The sequence below is a fragment of the Mauremys reevesii genome, linkage group 1 (genome assembly GCF_016161935.1).
Source record: "Mauremys reevesii isolate NIE-2019 linkage group 1, ASM1616193v1, whole genome shotgun sequence".
Lineage (NCBI taxonomy): Eukaryota > Metazoa > Chordata > Testudines > Geoemydidae > Mauremys > Mauremys reevesii.
In genome coordinates, this window is record NC_052623.1 from 318,195,794 (window position 1) to 318,208,135 (window position 12,342).

Consider the following 12,342-nt stretch of genomic DNA (forward strand, 5'->3'; position numbering starts at 1 on the left):
ACTGAGTGTAATGCAGGACGGGGGCCCCTGTGAACAGCTGCAGCAGATGAGATCAAACGGGGCTCTCAAGTTTACCGTCCCTAGATACGAATGTCATAGGACTGGTGGCAGAATGTTCTCAGTGAAGGGCCCTCAACTCTGGAAGTAGCTTCTCCTGCTGGTTTGACAGAGTGTGAATCTCTTGACCTTCAATCAGGCTTTTGCCTAAAGAGGTGATAATAGGGTGTATGTATGTTTGTTTTCAACTGAACACAGGTGAAGTTATTTTTAAGTGTTATGTGATACTGGTCATCTGCACAGTAACTGATATTACTGATCTGCATATGTCCAAATATTAAAAAAATAGAATCTTTTCTAGCATTACCAAAATAGATGAAAACTGAAAAACTTGAGATAAGGAGGAATACACAAGTTGACATTTGGATTTGAATCCATGTGGACAGATAGGTACAGCAGCGTTACCAAAAATGTAGCAGCAAAAGAGAGAAAATAAAAGAGTTGTAAGACAAGAAAAAAATTAATTCATAATGTTTACATGGAGCCATTAATTTCACCTGTGGATTTTTATAGTGTATTACATTTCAGAATCCCCGCCCCCCCTGAGTTTTTTGGCTAGAAACAAATTTACTAAAAAAGCCTCAACCCTTTCTAAGAATGCTTGTTTTCAAATGTAACATGCACAGTGACACTCAGAATAAAAACAAGCAAAATGAAACCAACCAGTTTTCAAATCTGCAAGTGAAAAACATGCATTTACTATCTTTAAGTCACAGAAAGATTAAGTCTGCAGCTTTGATGAAAAGAATTCTCTTATTCATTTAACAAGCTCTTAATACCTGAATTTTCCTTCAAAGCTCAGTGTTGTTAATTAAAGACTAGCAGAATCTGAGGAACACGTGAAAGGAGTTTGAGAAAAGCAAGCCGTTATGTGCTCAAAAAGTAGGCATGTGAGTTAAGGAGGAACACACAGAAGGAAGAGAACAAATTAGGGTGCAGCATTTTGGCACTCCTTCAACCAGCAGGCACTTGAAGACCAAGCATTTTGGTGTTTATATTAACTATACTTTAAACATCCTTACAAAAGAAAATGTGTACAATAGAGCCTTCTGTTGCATGTGCTTCTCAGCCTGCTCCTACATCTGCTTACAGGTCATACCCTCTATTTTCACAAGCAAAAGAAAAAGGCCATTTTTAGAGGTCTATAGAATGGATTATGAAGGTAGGTCATGTTAATTTCATGATCTCTTTAGGGGAACATTTTAGATACGACTCATTAGTGTCTTCCAGTTCAAAGGCTAAGCATGTGTTGCAAAAAATACTATTTACATAGGACATATGTTGACATATAAGCAGGATATAGGTAACTAAAAATAATCATAAGACATCTTATAAAATTTATAGAGGACTTCATTAAAATCAAGTATTAGCAGCTGTTATTTCACTGTCTAAAAGGTAACTGCCACATTACACATACAAGATCTGGGTTTACTGTTTTCTTGTTACATGTAAATATGTTTTTCCACTGACAATTTCTCTGAGACTTATTAGGAGCAGACCAGACTCACTGTGTTGAAAAATATGCAGCTGTATATTTCCTGGTAAGGACAGATTTAGATCTCACCACATTATAAACCATCAGCACAATACATCCTAGGATAACTCCTTTCCTCAGGCGATAGATGAAGTCAATATATTTTCTCTCTGTAACTGAAACAGACTCTTGTTTTTTCCCCCTATTTTAAATGAATAGGTGTGATAAAGAGTCAATGTTTTTGAAATGAAAGTCACCCATTCATTGTGTTAAAGAAAAGACAGAAGAAAGGTGTCTCCACTTCTCCATAAGTCTCAGCCTCTGGAAAACATTTACAGTGAAAAACTACCACAACCTAGATCTTCTGGATAGTCTTTCAAAGCACCATGACTCAGTCACCAGCCTGTGCCATTTCACTTCTGTTGTTGCTGTTGTTGAACGGTAGAATAATCTGAATGCTCATTAGTCCATTTATTTGGCCATTATCATGCATGGTAATACATAATCAGAGAGAGAAATGATGCAACAGTGGTTTGGGTGCTGGCCTGGGACTTGGGAAACTAGGTTCAATTCCCTGCTCTACCATAAGCTTTGTGTGACCTTGGGCAATTCAAAGATTGTACTAGCTATGAACGCTACAAGCATGTATTTGACACCTTTATAATCAAGACCACAACAAATGACTTTCTAGACCAAAGCACAGCCACTGAGACAGGCCTTATAAATCACACAGTGGGGTAACAATGCTGTTCTGTGAAAATGAACTGCTAAAAGGAGAACCAGTGCAAATCAAAGTGAAGGGCGGGAAGGCATACCCGTGCACCCAGAAACGTCTAGAGGGTGCCAGTCCTGCAGCTACCCAAGTGAAGAAACAAACTGAGTAAGATGGAATGGTGGCTTGGAATAGGGCAGTATCTAAAACATAGGAGGGAATCATGGGAGTCTCGAATAGGGACAAGAAGGACACAAGTGAAGAATATCTCACGCCCCCAGCATTACCCAATGGACCTCAGAAAAGAATGGCATTAGCTATCTTCTTGTGAAGAAAAAGAACATATCTGTCTAACAGTCAATGGCTATTTTTCTAAATTTGTGGAAATTCTGCATCTCACCTTGACCCACGAGTTCTCATGGGTGGTCAGATTAGAAGAACTCTACCAACCTTAGAGGTAAATCATCCTGAGTAACCCCATAACTAGGGCCCTACCAAATTCACTATTTTGGTCAATTTCATGGTCATAGGATTTTAAAAATATTAAATTTCATAATTTCAGCTACTGAAAACGGAAATTTCATGTTGTTGTAACTGTAGGGGTCCTGAACCAAAAACAGGTTATGGGGGAGGGGAGTCGCAAGGTTATTGTAGGGGGCTGTGGTACTGCTACACTTACTTCTTTAATGCTGCAGACTTTGGCGCTGCCTTCAGAGCTGGGTGGCCAGAGAGTGGCAGCTGCTGGCCGGGAGCCCAGCTCTAAAGGCAGAGCCACTGCCAGCAGCAGCAGTGCAGAAGTAAGGATGACAAGGTGACAAGGTATGCTATTGCTACCCTTATTTCTGCGCTGCTGCTTGCAGAGCTGGAGGGCCCTCAGTCAGCAGAGGGCCCTCAGTCAGCAGCTGCAACTCTTCAGCAACCCAGCTCTGAAGGCAGCAGCGCAGAAGTAAGGGTGGCATGGTATGGTATTGTCACCCTTACTTCTGCGCTGCTGCTGTCAGGGCACTGCTTTCAGAGCTGGGTGCCCAGCCAGCTGCTACCGCTCTCTGGGCTGCCCAACTCTGAAGACAACACAGAAGTAAGGGTGACAATATCATACTCCCCCCTAAAATAACCTTGTGACCCCTCTGCAACTTCCTTTTGGATCAGGACCCCCAATTTGAGAAACTCTGGTCTCCCCCATGAAATCTGTATAGTAAAGGGTAAAAGCACACAAAAGACCAGATTTCATGGGGGAAGACAAGATTTCACGATCCGTGACGTGTTTTTCATGGCCATGAATTTAGTAGGGCCCTACCCATAATGTAAAGGATCTCAGTTTTCCTCCTTTAACTGTTAGAATGCAGCCTGCAGCTTACCCAGACTTAACCAGGAGACAATCTCAATAAAACAGAACGAAGAAAAATATAGTAAACCAGCTGTTATCACTAAATGCAGCTACAGCCCAAGATTCTACAGAATTGAGACTGATCAAGGTATTCAGTACAGAAGAAAGAGGCAGCATCTTAATGTGATTCCAACCCAGTTGAACTGACATATGGTCTACTAGCACTGGTTCTGACAACACAGCTTTCATGGAACGAGCTGAGAAGGATCACTCAACAGGAATCTCTTTCTTTCAATTTGATAATCCAAGTAAATCAATAAAACTATCCATCATGCCTGATGATGATCAGACTTGGATGAGAGGTGAGGCATCATTTTCTGTTAAATCTTGCTAGAGATTGCTTATGCTGAAAAAAAGGTGAAGGAGATTTCATGCTATAAGCCCTGTTACTTTAAATCTTGAAGGAAGCCAGGTAGAAGAAGAAGAAGGAGAAAGCTCTGAACAGAAGCTCTACAGTGAAGCAGAGTGAAGGAAAGAGACAGATTAGCTTTAGAGATAATATTGCTTATTTTTTTGTAAAGTTCCTGGATCAGAGTCTGAAGAAAGCAACAGTTCCTGTGATACTTATCATTGTCACTTGACTTGAGGTGGATGAACACAATAAATGGTTCCTGTTACAAATCAATTAACAGCGAAAGAAGGTGAGTTAACGCAGTGGCTCTCCCACAACTCTCTCAATTTTCTATATGATATCCATGTTGATCTACAGAGCTGCAATACTCTTACATACTCATGCATACCTCTTCAAGTTAGTCAAGTACAGTAGAACTCAAAAGCTACAGATTCATTCCATTTCTCACAAGGGCTGAAAATTTCAAAAACAAAGGAGAGAAAAATTACAAAGTTTTTGGTCAGACGCTTTTCACCTACACTATCCATATAAGGAATGTATGACACATCAGCTCTCTCTCTCGATCTAATGGAGGGGTATTTTTGAAATTTGAATGTTTCAATTCTGCCTGCAGCTCAGCAGGTGAAAGAAGTCACTTTGCACTTCATGTATTTCTCACCAGCATCCATTTCAGAACAAGAGAGACAGAATGGGAAGTCACAGCATGAGAACCAGATAGAAAAGAAGATGACGGGGAAGAAAACAATAACTCTGACCTGTGCTTAACACCCACTGCTGTTGTTTAGACTGAAATATCAACCTTCAGGGCTATATTGTATTTACATAATCAGCCCATTTCACTTACATCAGAAGTACATGAGCATGAATAATAACAGCAGTGAGACAAAATCACTTGTGAGATAGTGATCTTGGCTGGGAGCACTGAAAAAATGGTTACCTATCTTTCATAACAGTTTTTCTTTGAGATGTCTTGCTCAGGTCCATTCTATTCTAGGTGTGTGCACGCCCACGTGCACAGTTGTTGGAGACTTTTGCCTTAGTGGTATCCTACATTTCTCCTCAGACTTATGAGGCTTTGGGAAGAAGGCTAGCAAAAATATGTCCTGGCTCGTGTGAAACTGCAAAACCACCTTGGGCAGGAAAACTGGATGTGTCCGCAGCTGGACCTTGTCCTTGAAGAACATCGTATAGTGCAGCTCTGAAGTAAGTGCCTTAATCTCAGAGACCCTTTGGGCAGAAGTTATCACCACCAGGATGACCTTCCAGGAGAAAAGAAGAAGGGAACAGGATACCAAGGGCTGGAAGGGGGCTTCCATGAGCCGCACAAGCACCAGATTCAGGTCCCACAGAGGGACTAGGTCCTGGACCTGGGGGTAAAGTTGCTCCAGACCTTTCAAGAACCGGCCTGTCATGTTATGAGCGAAGACCTACCTGCCCTGGAATGAAGGGTGAAAGGCTGATATGGCAGCCAAGTGGACCTTCACTGATGAAAGGGACAAGCCCTGGAGCTTGAGATGCATAAGGTAGTCCAGGATCGACTGTAGTGAGGCCTTCTCAAGCCTAACCCCTTGGGCTGAGGCCCAACATGTGAATCGTTTCAATTTGTCCTGATAGCTTGCTCTAGTGGAGGGCTTTCTACTACCCAGTAGAACCTGCTGGATGCAAGCCAAGCACTCCTGCTCTTCAGCAGTTAACCATGCAGCAGTCAACTCCCAACCAGCAGTCTTGTGTACTGAGCTCACTCAGGTGGGCTCCCCAGCCCAGGTCTAAGGTGTCAGAAACCAGAGTTAGTGATGGGGACGGGGCCACAAAGGGAACTCCCTTCAACACCAATGCGGGGTCCAACCACCCAGCCAGTTATGATCGAATGTGGTCCAGCACCTTGACTACCAGGCCCAGGTCGTGCCTGTTGGGGATGTAGGGTGATGCCAACCATGCCTGCAGCAACCGGAGGTGGAGCCAGGCATAAAGGACCATGTAAGTACAGGCAGCCATGTGGCCTATCAACCTTAGGCAAGTGTGGGCGGGGGTGAGCAGGTGACCCCTTACATGGGAGATCACGTCTGACATGGCTTGGAAATGGGCCTCTGGAAGGAAGGCTTTGGCCTGAGTGGAGTCAAGGACTGCCCCAATAAACTCTATTAGACCCTGGTATGAGGGTATATTTCTTTTCGTTCACTAACAGACTCAGGTTGCGACAGGTGGAACACACCAGACTGAGACTGTTCTGCACTTGATCCTGCGACCTGCCCTTGATGAGCCAATCGTTGAGATAAGGATAGATGTGGACCCGCCGATGCCTCAGGTAAGCGGCTACCAGCGCCATACATTTTGTAAATACCTGCAGTACCGAGGAGAGGCCAAAAGGAAGTGCCGTAAACTGGAAATGGCCCACAGTAAAAGGGAGGAACCGTCTGCATACTTGGAAGATAGAAATATGGAAATAAGTGTCTTTCAAGTTGAGAGCAGCGTACCAGTCTCCTGGATCCAGAGAGGAGATGATGGAGGCCAGTGAAACCATGTGGAACGTCAACTTCTTGAGGTACTTGTTGAGTCGCCGCAGGTCCAGAATGGGTCTTAGGCCCCCTTTTGCTTTTGGGATCAGGAAATAGTGGGAGTAGAAACCTTTCCCCCTTGTTTCCTGAGGGACCTCCTCCAACGCCCCCAGTTGTAGGGGGTTGGCCAGGGAAAGAGGGGTGGCTGAAAACTGGACGGTATAGCGCAATGACAGAATCTCTAGCACCCAGTGGTCTGAGGTAACCCACGACCAGACTGAATGGTAGGGACCGAGATGGTTGAGGAAAAGATGGGGCAGATCTGGGGAGTTGACTGGAGTGTTGCTCTCAAGTGCACCCTCAAAACTCACACTTCTTGCCCTGTGGTGGTTCGCCGGGTCAGGTTGCTCAGGGGAACGGGAGGAGGAAGGGCAGCAGTGACTAAAACTAGTGTCCCTTCTCATTGTAGATCCCTGCCGAGGCTGCCAAGGCCCTGGTGGTGGGGGCGGCTGGAACTGTTTCCTCCCCGACTGAGGAGTATGCAACACCAGGGAGCAGAGGGTGGCTTGAGTGTCCTTCAGACCGTGCAGCCTCGTGTCTGTTTGCTCTGCAAAGAGTCCAACTCCATCAAACAGGAGATCTTGTATCGAGGACTGTATCTCCTGAGACAGACCTGTGGTCTGAAGCCAGGCACTGCGCCTCATGATCACTGCCAAGGCGACCACCCTGGACGCCGAATAAGCCGCATCCCAGGCCATCTGGAGGGAACACCAAGCTGCTATTGTACCCTCCTCGACAAGGTCCCCGAATTCTTGGGCCACCTCCTGGGGCATGGAGTCCTTACACTTATGGAGGGAGTCCCACAGGTTAAAGTTATATCGTCCCAAAAGAACCTCGTGGCTTGCAACTTGGAATTGGAAACTGGCTCTGGAATATATTCTCCTCCCAAAAAAGGTCCAATCTCTTGGCCTCCTTATTTTTGGGGGTGGAAGTAGAAGGCCCTTGTCTTGTTGGCTGCTGAAACAACCAACAACCCTGGGGGCGGGTGAGTGTATAAGTATTTGACCCCTTGCTGGAACAAAATACTTTTTCTCAGCCCTCTTGGAAGTAGGTGGGATTGAGGACAGGGTTTGCCAGAGGGCTTTGGAAATCTTTAGGATCCAGGAGTGTGACGCATGTGGGGGTGGATGAAGAGAGCATATAAAACAAAGCATCTGATTGTTCTGCCATCTCTTCCACCTCTAGGCCTAAGTTAGTGGCCACCCTTCGGAGCAGGGCTTGATGCTCCTTAAAGTCGTCTGCTGGGCTAGAACAAGTGGGTCCCACCACAACCTCATCTGCAGAGGATAAGGATGATTGAACCACAGGTGGAGGGCCCAGAGGATCATTCCCCATGGGGAAAGGGGGTCTCGGGATGGGCACCTGTCCCTACACCTCAGCATCTGCTTGCACTTCGCACACCAAGCCCGGGGATGTTGGTGCAGTTTGGTGCTTGCCCGACGTGGCGACTGATGTTTGGTGAGATGGGGGCAACTTCTTTTGGTGAGAGAGAAGGTTTTGAGCTACAGAGCTCTTCTTCAGGTCTGGAATAGGTACTCAGAGTGTCACAGCTAAATACAAGGTGGAACAGATTGTTTACTGTAAGTAGCTAAGGGCTAGTCTACACTTACCTGTCGGGTCGACGCGGTGAGTTCGACTTCTCGGAGTTCGAACTATCGCGTCTAATCTGGACGCGATAGTTCGAACTCCCCGCGCGCTCCAGTTGACTCCGGTACTCCACCACTGCAAACGGCGGTGGCGGAGTCGACCTTGGAGGCGCGGACTTTGATCCCGTGGCGTCTGGACGGGTAAGTAGTTTGAACTAGGGTACTTCGAGTTCAGCTACGCTATTCACGTAGCTGAACTTGCGTACCCTAGTTTGACCCCCGTCCTTAGTGTAGACCTGCCCTAAAACACACAGTCTGAGGGACCATTTCAGGTGAAGTGAAATTACATTATAAGATCTTTGAGGCAGGGACTGTGTCTTCCTATCTGTATTTGTATAGCATTCAACACAGTGGAGCCCTGATCCTGGTAGGATCCTGGTAAGATCCTGGTAGATCTTGGGTCTTACGGCAATACAAACAATTAATTAATACATTACAATTATTAACAATAAGCACAGTTCTCCCCTCTCTTCAGTTCAAAACCCACAATCTAGTCAGTTATGTAAAGTCCTGACAGAGAATGAACCTGTTTTCACAGAAGCCTATGCCACATGGAGGTGCTCAGGACCTCTCGGGATTTGGCCCCAAATGCACCCCTTTTAGCAGTATAAGCAAGGTTTGAAATAAAAGTTCTCTCCTTTTGAGGTATAAGGAGAACAGTTTCCTCCTTACTTGAGCCTGACCTCTCCCCTACCAGACTACTACTGCTTGCTTGCTTCTAGCTCCTAGCAGCTACGTCCTACAGGTTGTTGAGCTCAGCTGCATGTGCTCCAGACAGTAGAATCCTTCCCTGTCTGCTTCAACATCTCTGCAGAACTGAAAAGGAAAGACTCTCAGTATGGGCTGTCAATTGAAGCCTAGGCCCGATGGTCTATGCTCCGGCTCACAGATATATCCTGTGAACATGGAGGAGCAACTCCACATCGTTTCCCTTTGCTTTTCCCCAGATCATTGAGGCTGAACATGGGTCTTGCCCTCTTCAACAAACCAGAATCAACTCCCCAGCCATGCAGCTCTAGTACCCCCATTGTGACCTCCGGGTCCCATTGCTAAAGACAGATTCCATTGTACAGGGGATGCCTCATGGATATGTAAAAGGCAGCCTGACTGAATCTGTATCACCTTTCCAGCAGATTCCATATAGAGTTATTGCAAAGAAAAGGGGCTGAAAGGCAAGAAAAACAATGTGCATCTCCCCCCAAACCTGCCTCCTGTCTAGCTTGCTCCCCGCTCCCATAAAGATTTACAAGCCCATGGAGGACATCTGCAATGTAAGGCATGGTGCAGCAGAGACTGATGATACCTGCTTCTGCCTGGACACGGGGAGAGCTGTGACTAGAGAGCTCTCTTTGCATTCACAACCAGACTCAGGCCAGTATGGAGCACTGATCTTCTGACTGATTCAGGTCTGCTATGGATAGGCTCCAAAGAACGTTTCTACTAGGTTAGCACTATAGTTTCCTTGAAAAAGAGTTTAAAACAGGTAACCAGGAAGGTAACCAATAAATGAAATTCTGGGGGTTCTGAATAGGGTGAAAAAGGAGAAAAAGGGAAGCGGGAAAATTAAGAAGTGATCTTCCATAATTCCTCCGACAATTTAATGTTATTTGTTTCCAACCAAATAAATAAAATAACTCACCCCCCACACACATCTGCAATGAATGTAATGTAGTGTAAACACTGTATCTGTACAGCATTTTAGCTCCAGGTAAAGGGAGTAAGGCTCTCTCTTATACATTGCTGAGTACAACAAATATCTAATAATAATTATAATCACAATGCATATTTTTAAAATATTAAATTGATATACTTGAAATATGTATGTATGAATAGTAGCTGATCTCAAAACTTGGCCACCGCATTCATGATATTCTTTAGAGTACACCTCTACCTCAATATAATGCTGTCCTTGGGAGCCAAAAAAATCTTACCGCGTTATAGGTGAAACCGTGTTATATTGAATTTGCTTTGATCCACCAGAGTGCGCAGCCCTGCCCACCTCGGAGCACTGCTTTACCGCATTACATCCAAATTCGTGTTATATCAGGTGGCGTTATATCGAGGTAGCGGTGTATTTGCATATAATTGTTGTATAAGGTTTGCTCTGATTCCACATCCTTTCATGTTGTTGCAAAATGTTAAATTTTAATTATGTGAATACTGTCATTGTCTCTTAGAAATATAGGTTGAAGAATTCAGCCAGGATTCCTGTTTTTGCTTTTTTTGAAGTGAGAGGAGTGTAAATATACATACACAATATCTAACTATATCTGTCTATTTCCATATATATCACTATGATGCCACACAATAAGTTAGAAAACATGAAGAAAAAGAGACATCTTCATCTGATCATTTGACTGATGTCACTAAGGTTGCTTGCCACTCTGAAATAACTAGTACTAAAAGAAACAAGGATTACTTTGTATATGGACTATAGTTATGAACTGGTATTTCTATATCTCCCCCACTCCAAAGCTAGCATATCTTAGATGGTCTTTGTCAGGCTAGTAGCAGGTCTAAGGCCCTCCTAACCAAAGAAAAATCTTTGAATTCACTGCTTATCCATCATTTCTAAACCATTTAATTGGGCCATGAAAATTCTTTGTCTTGGCTCTGTGGTATTTCTTCTCCTCAGCATGACTTATAAAACTAAGATGTATAACAACATAGATCAGCCTAGAACTTTGGCCTATCATGTATTGTCTGTGAAATTCTTTCTCCCCCTTCCTGCACTTCCCTAGTGATGCTGTAGATGAACGAGTGGATGTATTATCTGTGTATGTGTGTCTGTCATCCTCAGTGAGTGTCTCTGTTTCTGTCCTTGACTTACTTTTCTTCTTCTTCTTCTTCTTTTCTTTTTTCCAATCTTTTTACAATGTCTCAGTACTAGTCAGACCCGCTCTGTTCAACACTATTCTTTTATACCTAAAACACTCATAATGCTATTCAGACAGCATGCATTTGTACAGAAGGAATACATACATACAGAGTGCTTACTACTGTGCAAAATGATGTGCTCCCAGAGATTTTTCCACATATTGCATGCACTGTTGTCCTTCACTTAAGTTAATAAATAAAAAGAAATATATCTCCCTTGCTTTTGAAAACTTGAAATAAGTTTGCGCAATTATCACTATTTGTCTTGTCAGATTCACAGCTAATAAAAAAATCTAGAGAGAAAACTACATAGAATCAGACTTCTACAAGAAACTTACTTGAGCTGCCAGATGCTTCAAGAGTTGACAAGAGAAATGTGCTTTGACAGAGAAGAGGTTACTAAGTAAAAGCCAGAAAATCTACCTAGCTAGTCAGCATGCAAGTTAAGATACCTGGAGAGCATCTTAGATACTTGGTGAGAATTCTTCCTTTGCACCTTACAGCCAAGGAAATCACTTCCCCCTTGATTCCCCTGTTCCCCCTTTGCATATCCCTCAGGTGCTCAAATGCCCAACCCTCTTGATCCTCACCTGTGCCCCATGCAGCCTCAGAGGTTGGGAGGCTTTGTCTGGGCAGGGGGAAGAAATCCTTGGCCCCTTTAAAGATTGCACCCCCTCATGGACTTGAGGAGAGGGGCTCTGTGACTGATTGGTTCGACAGAAGGCTGCAACATAAGCCTACTTGCTGCCGTGAACCCAAGGGAAGGACTTATAAGCCCTTCTTCCTGCCCAGGAGTGCCATTCTGTGGTGGGAAGAAAAGCTGCCTCTCTTGTGATTAGAAAAGGGCTGGGTTTTGAGGCCTTGCTGTGGGCATCATGCTAATTGCTTTTTTAGGGCTCAGCAGGAATTTTTTCTCTCACTGCCAGATTGGCCTGGGTATTGTGGAGTTCATTCACCTGCCTCTCTGCAGCTCCGGGACTCAGTGGGCAGGTTGTAAAATTAATTGTTCTTTCAACTTGACAGGAGCCCAGTACAGTTCAGTAGGGGATCTGGTTTCCTGATCAAATGGAATTGGAAGGAGATTAGGAGAAGGCATCTCCCAAAGAAGATGGGGAATGTGGTTGCAGCTCCTAATGTCCAGCACAGTGTGCATACACTCCCCTATTCCCTGACCCCCTTAAACATCATATGAGGGGAGGGCAGTGGGGGTCCCAGCAACAGTGCTGGGACCATGTAATAGGGTGGAGGGCTGATGGCAATCCTCCACCAGGTGGAACGGATT

The 12,342-nt window shown here is 44.5% G+C and overlaps 1 protein-coding gene across 5 annotated transcripts in view; it reads right to left on the bottom strand.

The window, feature by feature from the left end:
* Positions 1-12,342, bottom strand: part of CADPS2 (calcium dependent secretion activator 2) — a 530,263-nt gene that overhangs the window by 158,829 nt on the left and 359,092 nt on the right. The window lies entirely within an intron of this gene.